This window comes from Balaenoptera musculus, chromosome 12 (genome assembly GCF_009873245.2).
Source record: "Balaenoptera musculus isolate JJ_BM4_2016_0621 chromosome 12, mBalMus1.pri.v3, whole genome shotgun sequence".
Taxonomy (NCBI): domain Eukaryota; kingdom Metazoa; phylum Chordata; class Mammalia; order Artiodactyla; family Balaenopteridae; genus Balaenoptera; species Balaenoptera musculus.
This window is the reverse complement of record NC_045796.1, coordinates 84384789-84398912: the sequence shown is the minus strand read 5'-3', so window position 1 is coordinate 84398912 and position 14124 is coordinate 84384789.

Genomic DNA, 14124 nt, shown 5'->3' with positions numbered 1-14124 from the left:
ACTGGATCTTTACTGGGTGACAAGTGGTAATTCTTATCTCTGGAAAAGCAGCATTACTTAAACACTCCCCCTGGCTCCATTTGCCCCAGGCATGCTTTTGCTCCTTCTGCCAGTATTATTTCCACCCCTGATTCAGACTTTAGAAGCCTTGCTGAGAAATCTGCGCTTGACCCTGGAGAGCTACCAAAGAATTTTAATCGCAAGCTTGATAACAATGAAATTTGCATTTAGAAAAGTCACTGGGGGATGTGGAGCATGGCTTGAAGGGGCATCAACTGAAAGCTGCAGACATTCAGAGTAAACTGGAAAAAGGAAAAAGAAAAAGAGGTAGATGAAGGAAAAGAAGAAGGGCCAGTTTGGGGCCTTGTGATTATCAGTGAAATAAATACAGTTTTAGACAAATGACTCAAGGGACCTTGAACATATCATCTCAGGAATGTCAAAACTCTTTTATTTGCCTTGTGGAAATAAAGGAGAAGATGGGCTAAATAACAGTATCTTCGTCAAACTTAAAAATCATCAACTAAGGGCTTCCCTGGTGGTGCAGTGGTTGAGAATCTGCCTGCCAATGCAGGGAACACGGGTTCGAGCCCTGGTCTGGGAAGATCCCACATGCCACAGAGCAACTAGGCCCGTGAGCCACAACTACTGAGCCTGCGCGTCTGGAGCCTGTGCTCCGCGACAAGAGAGGCCGCAATAGTGAGAGGCCCACGCACCACGATGAAGGGTGGCCCCCGCTTGCCGCAACTAGAAAAAGCCCTCACACAGAAACGAAGACCCAACACAGCCATAAATAAAATAGAAAAAAAAATCATCAATTAAAAATTTTATGCTCTCTGCCTACATGTAAGAAAGGCAGACTATTCATTTGTTTACAAAGGATTCATTAGCTGATTTCAAGCAGGACTACCTTTACTGCCCTAGCATTGTGCTGTGTCTAGCAAATCTAAAAATAAAATATTAACTCTTTAAGGATTAAAAATAGGTGAGTTCTGGGCTTCCCTGGTGGCGCAGTGGTTGGGAGTCCGCCTGCCAATGCAGGGGACACGGGTTCGAGCCCTGGTCTGGGAGGATCCCGCATGCCGCGGAGCAACTGGGCCCGTGAGCCACAATTGCTGAGCCTGCGCGTCTGAAGTCTGTGCTCCCCAACGGGAGAGGCCGCGATGGTGAGAGGCCCGCGCAACGCGATGAAGAGTGGCCCCCGCTTGCCACAACTAGAGAAAGCCCTCGCACAGAAATGAAGACCCAACACAGCCAAAAACAAAAATAAAATAAATAAATAAATAAAAATTAAAAAAACTTTAAAAAAAAAATAGGTGAGTTCTATTTCAAATTTTTTCAGAGGCCCAGAATTTTAAATTATTATACCTAGTATGCTTTCTTAATGAGTTGTTTCATGAATGAGATAAAGTATGTGATAGCATATATATAAAGCACAACATGGGACTTCCCTGGTGATCCAGTGGTTAAGACTCCACGCTTCCAATGCAGGGGGCACGGGTTCGATCCCTCATCAGGGAACTAAGATCCCGCATGCTGTGGGGAGTGGCCAAAAAACTAAAAAAAATTTTTTTTTAATTTTTAAAAATTAAAAAAAAAATGCACAACATTCACTGAAGCCTGCTTTGTGCAAGTCACCGTGCCAGAAAGAAAGAAGAACAAGACATGTTCTCTACCTTAAAGGAACATTTTAAGTCAGGTAAAACTCAATGGAAGATTAATATCTTCCTGTGCCAGGACACTACATATGAAGTGTTTGTGATTACCCCATAAATACAATCACTTTAGCCCCCCAAAATTCAGATTCCAAAGTGAGGGCCTGTAAATCATGGAGCAGATCAAAATAGGTCCCAAATCTAACTATTAATTGCCCTCCTGCTTAATGAGATATCCCGAGAAAACATCAAAGGCATAACAAAAAGAATGGAAGCACCAAGCTGAATAGAGCTGACAAGGCTACTTCTGCAGGAGAAACGCAGACCAATGGAGACTGTGATATTAGTATTCCGCTCACAATACGAAGAGATCACCCAGGGCCAGGCTGGTTACGTGGCTTGTCCAGATTCACACCATTAGTGACAGCACGAGAGCTGGAATCCAGTTTTCCAGATTACTAGTGCAATAATAGTCTTCCCATCTTACCATATCAAGAGGTAGAGGAACAGTCCTCCCTGGACAAAGCTAAATAGTAAATATTTTCTGCATTAAGACATAGGCTGGCTCAAACCTTGGTTCAAACCTTTTCTACTTTATGGAAGTATCTTTGGGAAAAAAGAATTTCAGAAAGAGTGTCTTCAATCTTTAATCCCTCCTACTTTCCTATGTTGATGGTATGGTAAGGAAAATCTAAAGTAAAAGTTACCTGGGAAACTGGTTCCCCTATTTTACTAAGAGACTAGAAAACCCTAGGTCCTTGTCTTAGTCTGTTTGTGCTGTTATAACAAAATACCATAAACTGGGTGACTTATAAACAACATAAAATTATTTCTCGTAGTTCTAGAAGGTGGAAGTCCCAGATTAAGTCACCATCAGATTTGACATCTGGTGAGGGCCCACTTCCTGGTTCATTGATGGCATCTTTTCACTGTGCCCTCTCATAGCAGAAGGGACAAGGGAGCTTTCTTGGGCTACTTTATAAGGGCACTAATCCTATTCATGAGGGCAGAGCCCACACAACCTAAGCACCTCCCAAAGTCCCCACCTCCTAATACCATCACCTTCGGGGTTGGATTTCAACATATAAATTTTGGAGAGGACACAGACATTCTACCATAGCAGTTGTATAGTACAGCATCTAGAAAAGGTGGAAGAAATCTCAGGCAGGGGTAAGAAAGTGAACCCAAGTGCCAAGATTGAAATATGACCAGTTTAGCTAAGATAAAGGCTAAGTTGGAAAGGTAGGTAAGTTCTAACTTGTGAAAGGTGTTTAAGAAAAATCTAATGAACATCTGCTCAGGCCAGAATGGAGTACTAAGGACTGGATTTACTACTCCTCTGGCCACCCACCATTTCCTGTATAAAGCAACTAAAAGAATGTTTTTAATAGAAAAGAAATAATGGTTTTCAAGAAAAAGGATATCAGGCAATAATCCCCGAGAGACAGGAAACAAAGGAAATGAGCCCTAAAACTGCTCTAACTTACTGCATGGAGAGAGTACCCAGAGTGTGGATCAGGGAGGGGAATGCAGGCAAAGCCTGGTGAGCTACTGAGTTGAGGAGATAGAGCAGGAGTTGAGGACGCTATGGTAGGTAGAAGTCACAGGGTAGAGGCCAGATAGTAAATAATTTTGGCTTTGTAGGGCTCTTAAAGTTTTTGTCATATATTAAAAAAAAATTTTTTTTAATGTGAAAACCATTCCTAATTCATAGACTATATATAAAGGCCATGGGCTGATTATGCCAGGGTCTTAGTCTGATACCCCTCTTCTAGAGGGGGAACCACAATGTGAGATGAAAATTACACTGGATAGGATTAACAACAGAGTAAACATGCAGAAGGAAGTATGAGTGAACTTTAAGACACAGCAATAAAAACTGTCCAAAATGAAACTTGAGAGGAAAAAAAAAAACTAAAGAAAAAACTATTTTAAAAATAATTGACTATATAAAGCATAAATAAGTTGTAGGACTGCTCTATGTTAATTAATGTATATGCAACTGTAGCTCCCAAAGGAAAGAAGGATAGAGAGGTATGCTTGAATAAATAAAGGCCAAAAGTATATGATGAAAAATATAAACCCATGGATCCACGAACACAATAAACCTCAAGCATGAAAAAATATGAAGAAAACCACACGAGGACACATCTGTTGTTTAAATTGTTTAAAACAAGGAATGAAGAAAAGATCTCAAAAACAGAGAAGAAAGGGCACATTACACAGCTAGGAACAAAGATGAGTATAACCACAGATATCTTGTTGGAAAGAAGCAAGTGAGAAGATAGTGGAGCAGTGTCTTTAAAACACTGACAGAAAAAAATGTCAGTCTAGAATTCTGTACCCTGTGAAAATATCTTTAAAAAACAAAGGTGAACCTAAAAACAAAACAAAACAAAAAGGTGAGGTAAAGACATTTTCAGACATACAGAAGCAGAAAGTATTCATCACCAACACACTTGCACTATAAAGAATGTTAAAGGAAGAATCTCAGTCAAGAGCAAAATGATACCAGATGAAAATCTGAATCAGTACAAAGACAAAAAGAGCACTAGGCATGATGACTCTGTGAGTAAATACAAAAGAGCTTCTCTATTTAAATTTATTTTAAAAATAATTGACTGTATACAGCAAAAATAATAACAATACATTGTGAGGTTTGTAACATGTAGAAGTAACATGTGTGACAATAGCACAAAGGCTGGGAGGGGAGAATGAAATTATACTGTTGTAAAGTTTTTATAGTACATATAAATAGTGTAATATCACTCAAAAGTAGATGGTAATAAGTTTAAAATGTATATGATAAACCTTAAAGTAACCTCTAAATACCGGAACAAAGAGTGACAGCTATTAATCCAACAAAGGAGGTACAATAGAATTATTTTTAAAAATTAATGCAAAATAAGAAAAAAGAAGACTGAGACAAAGATCAAATGGCACAATTGAAAACAAATAGCAAGATGGTAGATTTCAACCTAACAGTATCAGTACTGACACAAAATGTAAATGATCTAAACACGCTAATTGAAAGGCAGATTGTCAGTTTGGATAAAAAACAAAAACATAGCTAAATGATACCTTCAAGAAACCCACTTAAAATATAAACACACAAATATGTTAAAAAGTAAAAGGATAAAAAAATGATATAGGGCTTCCCTGGTGGCGCAGTGGTTGAGAATCTGCCTGCCAATGCAGGGGACACGGGTTTGAGCCCTGGTCTGGGAAGATCCCACATGCCACGGAGCAACTGGGCCCGTGAGCCACAATTGCTGAGCCTGCGCATCTGGAGCCTGTGCTCCGCAACAAGAGAGGCCGCGAAGGTGAGAGGCCCGCGCACCGCGATGAAGAGTGGTCCCCACTTGCCGCAACTAGAGAAAGCCCTCGCACAGAAACGAAGACTCAACACAGTCATAAATAAATAAATAAATAAATAAATAAAAGAACGTGAATTTCTTTAAAAAAAAAATAATGATATACCATGGTAACACGAATTAAAAGTTGGAGTGGTTGGGACTTCTCTGGTAGCGCAGTGGTTAAGAATCCACCTGCCAATGCAGGGGACACGGGTTCGAGCCCTGGTCTGGGAAGATTCCACATGCCACATGACAACTAAGCCCGCATACCACAACTACTGAGCCTGCACTCTAGAGCCCATGAGCCACAACTACTGAAGCCCATGAGCCACAACTACTGAAGCCCAAGTGCCTAGAGCCCCTGCTCCACAAGAGAAGCCACCACAATGAGAAGCCCTTGCACCGCAATGAAGAGTAGCCCCCGCTCACCACAACTATAGAAAGCCTGCGTGCAGCAACAACGACCCAACGCAGCCAAAAAAAAAAAAAGTTGGAGTGGTTATATTCATACAAGACAAAATAGACTTCAGAGCAAAAAATATCACCAAGGAAACTGAGGACCATTTATTAATGATAAAGGGATAAATTCATTGTGAGAACCTAATGATCCTAAATACATATGCACTTAATAAGAGCTTCAAAATGAATTAAGCAAAAGCTGATAAAACCACAAGCATAAATAGCAAACCCACAATTTTAATCAGAAATTTCAACACCCAGTTCTTAATAATTGATAGAACAAGTGGATAGAAAACCAGTAAGATATAGATTGGAACAATACTATCAGTTAACTTAACATAAATAGCATATCTAGTATGGTCCACCCAATAAGAGGAGAACACACATTCTTTTCAGGTGTCCACAGAATATTTATTAAAATAGTTTATATTCTAGACCATTTTAAATTATCAATAAATTTAAAAGGATTCAAGTCATACAAAGTATGTTTTCTGGCCACAATGGCATAAAATTATAAATAAGTGAAATATCTCTAAAATACCCTCAAATATTTTGCAACTAAATACTATACTTCTAAATATCCCATGGGTTAAGATGGAATGAAATGGAGATTAGAAAGTATTTTAACAGAATGAAAATGAAAACAAACACGCTCAAAATTTGTGGGAAAAAGCTAAGGTGGGTATTTAAGGGGAAAAAAATCATACTACTAAACACCCATACAGACAAGAAAAAAGTTCTCAAATTATACATTTTCAATTAAGAAACTAGAATAAGAACAGAGTTCAGAAATAGACATACATATATCAACACAATTTTTCAACGAAGGTGTGAAGGCAATTCCATGGATAAAGAATAGTCTTTTCAAGTCAAGTACCACAGTGTTCATTGCAGCTCTATTTACAATAGTCAGGACATGGAAGCAACCTAAGTGTCCATTGACAGATGAATGGATAAAGAAAATGTGGCACATATATACAATGGAATATTACTCAGCCATAAAAAGAAACGAAATTGAGTTATTTGTAGTGAGGTGGATGGACCTAGAGACTGTCATACAGAGTGAAGTAAGTCAGAAAGAGAAAAACAAATACTGTATGCCAACACATATATATGGAATCTAAAAAAAATGGTTCAGAAGAACCTAGGGGTAGGACAGGAATAAAGAGGCAGATGTAGAGAATGGACTTGAGGACACAGGGAGGGGGAAGGGTAAGCTGGGACCAAATGAGAGAGTGGCGTGGTCATACATACACTACCAAATGTAAAATAGCTAGCTAGTGGGAAGCAGCCGCATAGCACAGGGAGATCAGCTTGGTGCTTTGTGATGACCTAGAGGGGTGGGATAAGGAGGGTGGGAGGGAGGACATGTGGGAATATATGTATACATATAGCTGATTCACTTTGTTATACAGAAACTAACACACCATTTTAAAGCAATTATACTCCAATAAAGATGTTTAAAAAAATAAAATAAAATAAAATAAAATACAACATTGGAACAAAAAAAAAAGAATAGTCTTTTCAACAAATGGATTATTACATGCAAAAAATAAAAAGAGAACGTCAATCCATATCTCATACCATATATAACAACTCAAAGTGGATTTTAGATTTAAATGTTAAAACTTTTATAACAAAACATAGGAGAAAATCTTTGTGACCTCGAATCAGAGAAAAACTTATTAGTTATGACACCAAATACACAATTCACACAAGAAAAAAATTGATAAAATAGGCTGTCAAAACTTAAAGCTTTTGCTCTTCAAAAGATATTGTTGAGAATGCAAAGACAAGTCACAGACTCAGAGAAAATATTTGCAAATCACTTGTCTGTTAAAGAATGTACAGTAAAACTGACACACCATTATACTCTAATAAAGATGTTTTAAAATTAATTAATTAAAAAAAATGATAGAAATTAATATGTTAGAAATAAGAAAATGAATACATAAAACCAAGAGTTCAGATTTGGCATAAATACATTAAACATACTATTTGCTTGCTTAGCAAAAAAAAAAAAAAAAGAATGTACAGTATATCCAGAGTATATAAAGAACTCTCAGAAATCAATAACAAGAAGACAACCCATAACATAATGTGTGAAAGATTTAAACAAACACTTCACCAAAGTTACATGATGACAAAAAAAACTCATGACAAAAATGCTCCCTCCAGACATTAGTTATTAGAGAAATGTACATTAAAACCACAGTAAGATATCATTATATACTTATTAGGATACTAGCATTAAAAAGATTGACCATACCATGTTGAGGAGGATGTAAAGTAACTGAAACTTTCAAACACTGCTTGTGGAAATGTAAATTAGTACAATCAGTGGGAAAACAGTTTGACTGTTTCTTTAAAAATTAAACATACACCTACCATATGACCCATTCATTCCATTCCTGGGTATTATCCAAGAGAAATGAAAGTATTGATATATGTCCATACAAGTACATGTAAAAAACATTCATTGCAGCTTTGTTTGTAATAGTCCAAAACTGGATCACGCACCACCACCACCAGTTCGTACATTGTTGCCCTTAGCCCCCAGCAAGACTGTATTGGAGACAGGACTTTTAGGAGGTGTTTAAGGTTAAATGAGGTCAAAAGGTTGGGACCCTAATCCAATAGGATTGGGGGTCTTGTATGAAGAGGAAGAGATCCCTCTTTCTCTCTCCACCATGTAAGGACACAACAAGAAGGCAGCCTTCTGCAAGCTAAGAACAAAGCTCTCACCAAGAAGTAAACAGGCCAGCACCTTGATCTTGGACTTCCCAGCCTCCAGAACTGTAGGAATTCAACTTCTGTTGTCTAAGCCACCCAGTCTGTGGTGTTTTGTTATGGCAGCCAGAGCTGACTAATCCAGCGGACTACTACTGAATGGTAAAAAAGAGTGAATTATTGGTATGTGCAACAACATGGATGAATCTCAAAATAATTGTGCTGAGTGAAAGAAGTCAGACAAAAGAGTGGGCATTGTATGATTGATTCCATTCATATAAAATTCTAGAAAATGAAATCTATCCTATAGTGAAATAAAGTAGTTTGGTGCTTGCCTAGGCATCGGTAGGGAAGGGGACAGGATATAGGGTTACAAAGAAGCTCAAGAAAACTTTTCATGCTCGTGAATATGTTCATTATCTTGATTATGGTGATGATTTTACAGGCATCAACGTACCAAATTGTACATGGTAAATAAGTGCAGTTTTTGTCAACTGTATCTCAATAAACTATTTTTAAAACCTAATAAAGTTTTGCTTTAGCACTTGTAAAATTTTCATCTACAAATTTCAATCTTGACAATATACTATTTATACGATCATTTTAAGCCAGCGAAAAATTAGTAGAAGATATTTTTTACAGGAGTAACAATAAAATCCTCTGTCAGCTTTTAATTCCTACATTCTACATGGTGATAAAGCAAGAAAAAAGAAAAGCAACTGCCAAGAACATTTTTCCTTAACTTGTAAAAGTAAGTACAAAGGCATATGTTCTCTTAAAGGAGTTTCTACAAATAGAATCACCCAAAAGCTAACTATTTTCCCATCTCCCAGATCACTTAAACTACTTTTTTCCGAATAATTCGAAAATAGTGGTAGCTTTTAAAAACAATGGAAATAATGAATGAAATTCATATTTCCTAATATAAAGAAGCTTTTATTTTCAATACCCGAGACAAATTTGGCAACTGTTACACATTTCAAATAAACCTAAGGATAAATAAATTTGGTAGTTACCCAAGAAAAAAATAAAACATAATGACAACTATAATACAGAAAAATGATTTTATTGTAGTTTTTTTTTCTTTCTATTGCATTCCCATCAATGTTCCCAATGCAGAAACTAAGAAGTGGAAAGAAGAGTTTTCCACTGAAGACATTTTAAACATATGAAGTTAATTTTGCATTCTCTATGGTCTGCAAATTGACATAGGAGTTTAGAATTGTATCTGTTGCTTATCAAGAGGAAATTAAACACTAATTATGGACACATTATAAGTTCAATTCATCTCTTAATCTTCCATGACTTCTCATTATTCCTGCCAGTGCCAGGAATAATCAGAAATGTATACCTTTTTTTTTTTTTGTAAAAGATCTTTGTAATAATTTCACAACATTCTCGTGAAGCAGCTTCTTATTATGATACCCAACTTACAGATCAGGAAGCTAGAAAAGAAAGTTATGCAAAGGTATAAGGTCACAGGTATTAGAAAACTGTTTTGATTTTTCGATTATGTGTTCAATCCATAAAGTTGCAAATACAGCTGTGAGGTTCCGGGCTGAGGTAAATGGGAGGGGAGGAGGGTCATTAACAGACACTAGAAGGTTGGTAGGGAGATGGAGCTGTGTGTGATGGGGAAAGGAGAGCAGGATGAGTCTGGGATGTGTTGAGTAACAGGAGTCGACAGGATACCTCAGTGACAGGGCCTGATATGAAGCAGAAAGAAGTTTTGTGACTGGAGTTAAGGATCAGGACTTGAGATAAAAATGTGTGAGTCATTAGAAGAGTGAGGTAGTTGCCCTAATATGTTTGCTATCACAGATCAAATGGCAACTAGTATAAATATTATCTTTTTAAAAATCATGTTACGCTTCTAGCATATGAGGAAGAGAATAATTCAGAAATCATTTCATTACTGTCACATGATGCTAGATAATTATACTTCACAGGAATGATTCAGTGGGATGGTGGTGGGGGAAATACCTTCTGTCTGACAGATTCTTTCTGAGTGATCCAAGCAGACACTCTGTCTTTAGGAAATCCAGATAATCGGAGCTGCAACCAACCAAGGAGTCACTGTTTACTGCTTTCACACTGTACAGCAAACACTTGTTTGTATTTTAGTCGATTATGTAGCTATCAAGGTTTTCTTTTCTGTAATATCATCATTAAAGTCTGTGTACATTTAAAAAACTGTATCATTTAACATAGATTCAAACATTTTTTTAATACATTTGCTAGCTTTGAACTTAGAAGAATATACTATATAAAGTCTTCTTTCCCTCCCCTCACCAAAAGCCCAGCTCTCCAAGTTTCCCTCTCAGAAGCATCCAACATTATCAGTTTAAAAAAGAAAGAGAGAGAGAAAGAAAGAAAGAAAGAAAGAAAGAAAGAAAGAAAGAAAGAAAGAAAGAAAGAAAGAAAGAAAGAAAGAAAGAAAGAAAGAAAGGAAGGAAGGAAGGAAGGAAGGAAGGAAGGAAGGAGGAAAGAAAGAAGGAAAGAAAGAAAGAAAGGAAGGAAGGAAGGAAGGAAGGAAGGAAGGAAGGAAGGAAGGAAGGAAGGAAGAGAGAAAGAAAGAAAGAAAGAAAGAAAGAAAGAAAGAAAGAAAGAAAGAAAGAAAGAAAGAAAGGAAGAAAGAAAGAAAGGAAGGAAGAAAACTTTTTTTTTGAGGGTTTGCTATTACATTACAGGGAAGAAAAACTTGGTAATTGAGTTTTATATTGTGATTCCTCCAGAAAGACCATGGCTATTAAGTCATGAAATAATGTTATGACATTAAGTTGTGAAGTAATACATTTGTCCTTCTGGTTTGTAGTTGTTACTAAACCATGAAGGAAGTCCTGTAATGAAACTTTTTTTTTTTGCCCCATCTCATATTTGTTAAGATTATATAACCTTTAAAAAACTTACCTTGGGGCTTCCCTGGTGGCGCAGTGGTTGAGAATCTGCCTGCCAATGCAGGGGACACGGGTTCGAGCCCTGGTCTGGGAAGATCCCACATGCCGCGGAGCATCTAGGCCCGTGAGCCACAATTACTGAGCCTGCGCGTCTGGAGCCTGTGCTCCGCAACAAGAGAGGCCGCGATAGTGAGAGGCCCGCGCACCGCGATGAAGAATGGTCCCCACTTGCCGCAACTGGAGAAAGCCCTTACACAGAAACGAAGACCCAACACAGCCATAAATAAATAAATAAATAAATAAACAAACAAAAAAAACTTACCTTGAGTACTGTGGGCACTTTCCCAAATGTCTGCAAATGATTAAATCTATATTTTACATGGAGACAAGAGTGACTGCCCCAGAAGGAATACTCCAGTTAAGAGAACACTACAGTTAGAAGGGTTTAGTAAAGATTCAAATACATTCTATGCCAAAGTGAAATCATGTAAACCATAGATAGTAAACCACAGGATAGAAAGGATTCCAACTTTGCATCCTTTGAGCATGCATGGCTTGGATAGAAAATAACACATATAACATAAAACTTAGTTTAAACGTTAAGTGTGTTAAGTGTGACACAAAAATGTTAATTAGCAGCATAGAGGCTGACTCAAAACCTTGGGAGATAAATGGGAAGTAAATTTAGAGTCACAAATTTTCTAAAAGACTTTAGATACCATATAATCTGATTCTCTTGTTATGAGAGAAACTGAGACCTAGAGAAGGTAGGATTACACAGATTACACAGACTCTTCAGACTACACAGTGTACTGCAGATCTAGAACTTGAACCAGGTAAACTGACGCCTAGATCAACGCATTCTGCACTCTAATAGTCTGTATGTCAGGAGATATCATAGTTTTTCTAATTTTAAGAGAGTATTCTGTATTCTTCTATTGACAAATCATTTCCAGGAAGTCTTGTCTAAACCTCTAGGTTAGTTAGAAGGGAGCTCCTTTTCTGGACTCCCAACCAACCTTCTGCCTACCCCAATTTTAACTCCTTGGTACAACTTTTTGACTTTTGAGGTGCCTGTCTCCCCTTACTAGATTGTAAACTCCCTGAGAGTTAGGAGTGACTCTTAAACCTCCTGTACCCTAGTAACTAGCACAGTGCTTGGCATACATTGAGTAGGTAATGAAAAATTGATCTTTCCTTGAAATCCTTCAAAGGCTTACCATGATCTGATCTTTGCCTGGTTCTCTAGCGTGACACCCCCAAATTGTAGCATCAAATTGCTTAGTCTTAGTTCTGTGCAAAGATCAGTTTCTCGTTGCGTGGTTTTGTTCAAGCGATCTTTTCCCCCTCTATTCCTCCTCCCCCCTCCCCACCCCCATACACACATATATTCCACTGCATTAACTCTCTGGAATCGTTTCCTCCTGGAAGTCTTTCTTGACTCATGACCTCTCCCAACCTAAATTGGATTAACCCTCTTCTGAGCTCCAGTAGTTCCCTGTGCACACATCTCTGCACTACACACATCACATCATAAGGCAGTTATGTAAACACTCCACCCAAGTTCTGTTTTATTCATGATGGTATCCTCCAAGATTAGTATACTCTCTGGCACATAGATGTTTTTAAAATGTGATTTGAACAAAAAGAATACATTAACAGGGAAGGAATCTTGGCACAGGGTGAATTTTAGGGAAGACATAGATATGGAACTGCAAACTATTGGATATTTAGGACATTTTCCTAAGAGAGCCAGAGCTAAAAAGAAAAAGAAAAAAAATAGGAAAAGGCCTTTAGTTGTGAGGCTACAATTCAAATCACAAAACAAAAAAACCTTTACGTGTAAGGATAGTAAAATGCTATTTGGCCATTTTTTAAAAAGACAGAGATTAGGAACCAGGAAAGCAAGCCATTCATGCAAATGCTAATATACTGGTTATTGTAGGGTAACAAGGCGCTTACAGTCATGTTAACAACACATAGTAACACAAAGAAACCCCAGAGGTTAAATTATATTCAAAACCTGTCCCCCAAATGGTCTAGGCCAGGGGTTCCCAACTCTTGGGCCACAGACTGGCACCGGTCAGTGGCCTGTTAGTAACCAGGCCGCACAGCAGGAGGTGAGCAGCGGGCCGGCAAGTGAAGCTTTGTCTGTATTTACAGCCGCTCCCCATGGCTCGCATTACCGCCTGAGCTCCGCCTCCTGTCAGATCAGCGGTGGCATTAGATTCTCATAGGAGCTCGAACCCTACTGTGAACTGCGCATTCAAGGGATCTAGGATGCACGCTCCTTATCAGAATCTAACGCCTGATGATCTGAGGTGGAGCTGAGGCGGTGATGCTAGCGCTGGGGAGTGGCTGCAAATACAATTATCATTAGCAGAGAGGTTTGACTGCACAGAGACCATAATAAATAAATTGCTTGCAGACTCATATCAAAACCCGATCTGCGAGTCGCAAGTGACAAGCTGCATCTTACGGAGTAGACTGGACATAAGCAACACACGTCGGGTGTCACTGTCCCCATCACCCCCAGATGGGACCATCTAGTTGCAGGAAAACAAGCTCAGGGCTCCCACTGATTCTGCATTATGGTGAGCTGTATAATTATCGCATTATATATTACAATGTAATAATAGAAATAAAGTGAACAATAAATTTAATGCACTTGAATCATCCCGAAACCATCCCCCCCCCACCCCGTCCGTGGAAAAATTGTCTTCCAGGAAACTGGTCCCTGGTGCCAAAAAGGTTGGGCACTGCTGGTCTAAGCTACAAGGCATCGGTTTTATTCCCAAATCAGTGCACAAAGCATTTTCTTTCCAATTCATTTTTATTGTGGTAAGGTATACATAAAATTTACCATTTTAATCACTTTTATTTTTTTTGTTGAAGTATGGTTGACTTATAATGTTGTGTTAGTTTCAGGTGCACAGCAAAGTGATTCAGATTTATATATATATCTTTTTCAGATTCTTTTCCTTTACAGGTTATTATTAAATATTGAGTATAATTCCCTGTGCTATA